This window comes from Melospiza georgiana, chromosome 30 (assembly GCF_028018845.1).
Source record: "Melospiza georgiana isolate bMelGeo1 chromosome 30, bMelGeo1.pri, whole genome shotgun sequence".
Taxonomy (NCBI): domain Eukaryota; kingdom Metazoa; phylum Chordata; class Aves; order Passeriformes; family Passerellidae; genus Melospiza; species Melospiza georgiana.
Genome location: NC_080459.1, coordinates 5,583,556 through 5,590,637, shown reverse-complemented (window position 1 = coordinate 5,590,637; position 7,082 = coordinate 5,583,556). Strand labels below are relative to the sequence as shown.

Below are 7,082 nucleotides of genomic sequence, written 5' to 3'. Positions count from 1 at the left end.
GGGGCCGGTGCAGGGCCGGGCAGATCCGCGGTGCCTGAGCGGGGCTGGGGGGGCTGGGCCGATCCGCGGTGCCCCGAGCGGTCGCTGCCCCGAGCGCGGTCCCCGAAGGGCGCTGAGGCCCAGGGCTCCTGGTCGGGCCCGGCGAGGCGGCTGAGGGCGATGGCGGCGGCGCCGAGCCGGGGCCGCGGGAAGAGCCGGGCCGGGGCGGCTCTGCCCGGGGTGGGTTTTGCTGCCAACAGCGGCACCGGCTCCAGCGCCGGGCCAAGGGCTGCTGTGGCGGGGCCCGGCTGCAGCCACAGAGAGCGGCCCTGGGCGCTGGAAACGGCGGCTCCGGGCTGGGAGGGCCCCAGCAGCAGCGGCAGGAGGAGGCGTTGGCTGGGCCCGGGATGAGCGCTGGCATGTATTATCTGAGCGGCTCTGATGTCTCTCACGCTTTAGCTCTAGAATTACTCTGAGGCCCAGCCAGCCCCCGATCCCTCTGGCAGTGCAGCTTTTCCCACTGCTGGCGTCGAGTGCTCAGGCCAGGCTGGGACCACTTTGAGGCAAGGGCTCTGAGGCAGAGGGGGAATTTTCCAGAGGAGAAATCCATTTGGATTGAGGTGAAATGTGCATCTGTGAGTTCAGTCTGCAGCTTGCTGTTTAGTCTGACTGCCTTCATCTTCTTCCTCTGAATCCTTCACAGCTGAGTGAGGCAGGAAAAAGTTCGTTTCTCCTGATAAGACAGCAATAAATTCTCTTTGGAAGATTTGGCTGTCCTGTGGCTATCTCAGTGCAAGTCCTTTCTTTTAAAGAAAGGTATTCTACATAGCAGAGTTTCTATCTTACCATTGTTGTAACCGAAAACCATAGTTAACACACAATTTAAGAACATTAATACAGCATAACTTTTTAAAATAACACAGGTAATATTCATTTGAATATTTGTAAAAAGCCAATCATAAAATATGCATTTTTTGCAGAAGTTTTTCCCTGTGGTCTGGTCACAGCTGTGCTGAGGAACAGGAAGACCCACGGCCACATGAGGGAGACCCGTGGAAAAGCCTTGGTGCCTCAAGGGGATCCTGACCAGTGGAGTGGAGAGCTGCAGGTGAGAGAAAAAGATGAAAATTCAACATCTCTCAGAGCCCTTGGGCATGGACACACCAGGCACGGGCTGTTCACTCCTTTTCCCTCTGCTGGCGTCGAGTGCTCAGGCCAGGCTGGGACCACTTTGAGGCAAGGGCTCTGAGGCAGAGGGGGAATTTTCCAGAGGAGAAATCCATTTGGACTGAGGTGAAATGTGCATCTGTGAGTTCAGTCTGCAGCTTGCTGTTTAGTCTGACTGCCTGTTCTCACCAAAGCCTGTGCTCTAAGAAACTGCTTCAGCCAAGGACAGAGATAAGGGAGTCCTTTGAACTCTAAAACAGAGAGAGAGGCTGCTGTGGAAAGCAGGGTCAAAATAAGCCCGAAAAGGGACACAGGTTAACAGAGGATTAACCCTTAAAAACAACAGCCTGTTGCATATTTATACATCTCATACATGATGCATAAATTCCTTTCAAACGCAGAATTCTGTGTGGTCGGTGTCAGCTTCTTCCTCTGAATCCTGATGGCTGAGTAAGGCGGGAAGAAGTTCATTTCTCCTGATAATGGGGCAATAAATTCTCTTTCTCTCTAAGGTTTAGGTGTCCTGTGGCTGCTATCTCAGTGCAAGTCCTTTCTTTAAGAAAATAGTATTCTACATAGCAGAGTTTCTATTTTGCTGCTTTGTTACAACCTAAAACTATATTTAACACACTATTTAGGAAAATTAATGCAGCATAACTTTATAACACACCACACAGAAGATATTCATGTGAATATTTGCCAGAAGCCAATTCAAAAATACACATCTTTAATGAAAGTTTTTTCCCATGGTTTGGTCACAGCAGTGCTGAGGAACAGGGGACAGCCAAATGAGGGAGACCCGTAGAGAAGCCTTGGTGCCCAGAGGGGATCCTGACCAGCAGCCTGGAGAGCTGCAGGTGAGAGAAAGAGATGAAAATTCAACATCTCCCAGAGCCCTTGGGCACGGACACACCGGGCACGGGCTGCAGCCGCAGAGCTGGGGAAGCACCGACCCTGGGTTCCCATGGAGGAGGAGGAGGAGGCGTTGGCTGGGCCCGGGATGAGCGCTGGCATGTATTATCTGAGCGGAGCTGATGTCTCTCACGCTTTAGCTCTAGAATTACTCTGAGGCCCGGCCAGCCCCCGATCCCTCTGGCAGTGCAGCTTTTCCCTCTGCTGGCGTCGAGTGCTCAGGCCAGGCTGGGACCACTTTAAGGCAAGGGCTCTGAGGCAGAGGGGGAATTTTCCAGAGGAGAAATCCATTTGGACTGAGGTGAAATGTGCATCTGTGAGTTCAGTCTGCAGCTTGCTGTTTAGTCTGACTGTGACTGTGTTCACAGGGGTCCAAGGATGAGGGAAGAGACAAGGATCTGACTCCATGTTTCAGAAGGCTTGATTTATTATTTTATGACATATATTATATTAAAACTATACTAAAAGAAAGGAAGAAAGGATTTAATCAGAAGGCTAGCTAAGAATAGCAAAAGAAGGAATGATAACAAAGGTTTGTGGCTCGGACTCTCTGTCCGAGCCAGCTGACTGTGATTGGCCATTAATTAGAAACATCCACATGAGACCAATCACAGATCCACCTCTTGTGTTCAACAGCAGCAGATAATCAATGTTTACAGATTGTTCCTGAGGCCTCTCAGCTTCTCAGGAGGAAAAATCCAAAGGAAAGGATTTTCCATAAAAGATGTCTGTTGCCTTCTAGACCAAGGCAGGCGACCTGGTTCTGAGGTACAGCTCGACAGCCCTCTCTCTCTAGGGCCGTTCGGGCCAATGACACACGCAGACACCAATGTGGTGGACGGTCAAAAGGTGTTTATTACTTCTTCTCATGGGGTCTTATAGTCTTAGGGGTTTCTACGTCAAAAAGGGGTTTGTCCTTCTTACCTATGGTTAGTAGGGGATGGAAAAGTACTGGGTAAGGGATGGAAAGTTACTGGCTTCAGTGGGGCAACATTCCTATTGTTAGTGGGACCACATTCCTATGTTAATTTCTTATCTATGAGTACCTGAGGGTCTTATCTATGGGGAACCGAAGGTCCTAGCTTCCCGTGACATCGCGAAATCTTCCGCAGCGCCTCTTCCCTAGCTACCACAGATGTCTGTGACACTTATGCATAGTAAACTTTTTTCCCAAAGAAGTTTCCATATTCCAAGACCTGTTTAGCATGGGTCCTCCTCAGTTCCACGTTTTTAGGGCATGTGTATTCCTTGGTTGTGGTTTTGGTCCTTTCTTATCATCTTCAGTTTTGGCCACTGCCCACACTGCCTTCAGAGGATGAGTGCTGATAGCTGGCACATCTGTACCAGGTGTCTTCATCCCATGTTCATTGGATGTTATCCCATCCAAGCAGGCACTGTAACACAAGCACACTTATATCAACTACATTACTATTATGTCTAAGCTTATAATTAACAACAGAAATAAAAACTGTATCTTAATAACAAAGTTATTTTAACAGCACCCATATAAAATCCATGTTAACATTTGCACAAAGCCAATACTGCAATCTATAGCAGGCCAAGGGCCGGGCGCCCCTTGGCGGCTCCGGCCTGGCAGAATTTTGGGGGTCCCGGTGTTTGGTGCCGGCAGAGCACCAGCGCTGGGCCGGGGCTGCGGGGCACCCTCCCTGGGGGGGAGTCGGGCTGCCCGGGGCAGGCGCTGCAGCATCAGCCCAGAGCCACGGGGGGATGTCCCGTGCCTGGCAGGCTGGGGGCTGGCACAGCGGAGAGGGGGCCCCGGAGCTGGGGGAGCCTCTGCAGCCTGCGGTGTCGGACACCCCGATAAGGGGGGGCCCAGGAGCCCGGAGATGGTGGCACCATGGACAAGGGACACCCATGGTGTGAAGAATGCATATTTTATGATTGGCTCTTTGCAAATATTAAAACGAATATTATGTGTCATGTTAGAATGTTATGCTGTATTGATTTATTAATTGATTTTTTAAGTGTGTTAAATATAGTTTAGGTTATAACATAATGTTAAAATAGAAACTGTGTATGTGAGGTATTTTTTAAAGAAAGGAATGAGGTACTCGCAGCAAGATGGCAGCCACAGGACACCTAAATCTTTCAGAGAAAGAGAATTTATTGCTCTCTTATCAGAGGAAACTAACTGCTTCCTGCCTCCCTCAGGCTTGAAGATGCCATCAGGATTCAGAGGAAGAAGCTGACACTGACCAGACAGAATCCTGTGTTTGAATGGAATTTCTGCATCATGTATGAGGTGTGTGAATATGCAACAGGTTATTGTTTTTAAGAGCTAATCCTCGGTTAATGTGTGTCCTTTTATGGGCTTATGCTGCCCAGAAAAAGGTACCTGGACGTCTGCTACTCTTTGCTTTTGTTGTCTCATATTGTCCTAAATCCTAATTGTCCAAATTACTAATGCTCTAATTATATTACTGTTTTTATAACCATTTTATTACTATTAAACTTTTAAAATTTTAAAAACAAGTGATTGGCGTTTTTCACCCTTGGGTACCCTGGGTGCTGAAACGGGAACCCTGCACAGGCAGCACCCCTGGGCCCCTCTGACTCACCTGGGGAGCCCAGGGAAGGAACCTCTGGGGTTGCCCCAGCAGCCCAGAGAGAGGGGACACCAATACACACTAGGCTGCAGGAGCCCAGACAGGAGAGAGCCCCTGAACTGCAAAGCAGGGAGACCAGAGAGGGGAACTCCTTGGTGGGTGTTTTTTTGCTGAATTTTGGTGGTTTGGGTTTTTTTGAGGGTGGCTGAATCCTGGTGGTCTGGAGGTTTTTATGGACATCAGACACCTGGTGAATTCTAGAGATGGACTCAGGCAGGAGGAACAGCCAGTCCCCAAAATCCCACTCTTGGCATCCCTCATCCCCCTCTGCATCCTCCCTCTAACATCTTTAAGCCTCTGGGAAGAGCCCAAAGGGATGGAAGTGCCTAAAACGCTGCTGAAGTGCCTGAGCTGCTCTCACCTGTGGATGTTCCTGTCCACAAACCTCTCCTGGTCAGTGCCACGGGGGGCTGGGAAGGAGTTTAGGGGATCCTGAGGGGTTTTGGTGGCTCTTGGCTCCATTTGTGGAGCTGGGAAGGGGTTAAGGTGGCTCTGGAGGGGTCTGTGGGAGAGTTTTGGGAGTTTGGGAAGGGCTGTGTGGCTTGGAGAGAACTTGGGTGGGTCTTGGCAGAGGTGGGAAAGAGTTTTGATGGATCTTGGGGCCATTTCTATTGCACAGAATGGTTCGGGGTGTGGGGGACAGCAGGGATCTGGGGGGTGGTTTGATGGAGCTGGAGTGGCTCTGGGGCTGGGAGGGGGTTTTAGGGCAGCCGTGACCCCCAGAGCTGCCCCCAGACCCTGCGCACAAGGTGCTGCTGGGGGACAGGGGCTCCGTGGAGGGGTTTGTGTTCCTGGCACTGTGGGAGTGAGGGGGGATCCCCAGGGGCCGTGTGTGACCCCCCCATGCCGGTGTCACCCCCTTGTCCCTCTCCACAGGGCTGCCTCAGCTCTGCTGCCCCAGAGGGAATTTGGGGAGGGGGCAGAGGGGGTGAGCAGCCCCTGCTGGGGGATGGCCCCAGCCCAGCCCCTTTGTTCAGCACCGAGCTGGGCTGGGGCCGCAGGAGGAAGAGGCCGATGGGAAGCAGATCCTGCAGCTGGGACAGGGCTTGGGGTCAGGGCAAGGTCCTGCCCTGCACACCTGGCTCAGGTGTGACCCTGCCCCAGCAAGGGAGCAGGACATTCCCATCCCCACGGATCAGGGCTGGGAGCAGCACTTGGAGCACAGACATGGAAATACTGGGAGCGACTGGAAGCTCACTAAGAGGGTGAATTATCCCCCCTTCCCCTTCTGAGGCCACCCTGCCAGCTGAGAAATGCTCCTTGGGCCTCGGCCTTGGCCAACAGCCCCTGGGCTCAGCTCCTCTGCAGCTCATCACAAACACTGTCTGCCCCAGGCACTGCTGCTGCCCAACCAGCTCCTGGTTCCTGTAGGAGCAGCCCTGGGAACTGTTTTTGTTCCCTCAGTGGCACAACATCCCTGTTCTCACACTGCCAAAGAAAGCTGTTGGTGCCAAGTGCGGCCAGGATGAACCATTGCTGGGACTGAAGCCCCTCTCTTGGGGCCCTGCACACAGCGCTCCAAAAGGAGCCCTTGGAGCTCTCCTGGGTCAGCAACTCCCTCTGAGTGGGGTCTCTCCCAGCCGGGAACTCTCCCATTTGCTGCACTCGGGGATCCTGAACAACAATGGAGCTTGGGCCGATCCCCCCACTCCTCCAGGCTCAGCCCTTTGCCCTTTGCTGGGGAGATGCCAAAGGGTCCACAGTGAGCATTGCCTGCCCTCAGGGGAATTGCTCACAGGTGCCTTGCACTGACTCTTTGTGTCTGTGTGCACACAGGAGTGCCTGTGCTGGGGAAATGTGGCAGAAATGCTGCTCTCTGAGGGCTTGGAGTGCCTTGGATAGTTGAGTCAGTCAGGCCTGTAGGTAAGGTTAAATCACAAGCTGTAAGTGAAGTTAAATGCTGCTAAGAGTAGTTCTTAGTTACTATGTTGTTACCTTTAGTATAAGTTATAAGCTAAGTTAAATATTGTAAAGTGTTTTTCCTCTGTTAAATTGCAAAGTCATAGGTTTAAGTTAGGTTAAATGCTGTTACACTCTGCTCTTTTGCTAAATTGTGAACTTGAAGGTATCAGTTAACATTAAGGTACAAGTTAAGTTTGAGCTCTTTGGCTGTATTCCTTTTATCCTTGCCCTCACTGTCTTTGTGTCACACACACAGGGACAGTTCTCAGTTCATTTCTGGTTTGATTACCTGGACTCTGTTTGGTTTTGTTGTTGCTTTGTTTCCCTGGTGTGCCTGAAGTGTCCAGTCAGGAGCAGAGTGACTCTTGCCAAGGAACTTTGTGCTGCTGTCCCTTAATATTCAATCTGGTTTTTGCTGCTCCCTTGCTGGGGACTTTTCAGCGCTCTCAGCCCCTTGTTTGTAACAGGGTGAAGGAGCCCTGGCCCAGGCTCTGG

The 7,082-nt window shown here is 51.5% G+C and overlaps 2 non-coding genes across 2 annotated transcripts; both read left to right on the top strand.

Annotated features, from left to right (window-relative positions):
• Nucleotides 1–378: 378 nt before the first annotated feature.
• On the top strand, nucleotides 379–461 carry LOC131094727 (small nucleolar RNA SNORD45). Its single transcript, XR_009115769.1, has one exon. It is a non-coding gene; the product is annotated as a small nucleolar RNA SNORD45 (small nucleolar RNA).
• Nucleotides 462–2,138: 1,677 nt separating this feature from the next.
• On the top strand, nucleotides 2,139–2,221 carry LOC131094726 (small nucleolar RNA SNORD45). Its single transcript, XR_009115768.1, has one exon. It is a non-coding gene; the product is annotated as a small nucleolar RNA SNORD45 (small nucleolar RNA).
• Nucleotides 2,222–7,082: the final 4,861 nt, after the last annotated feature.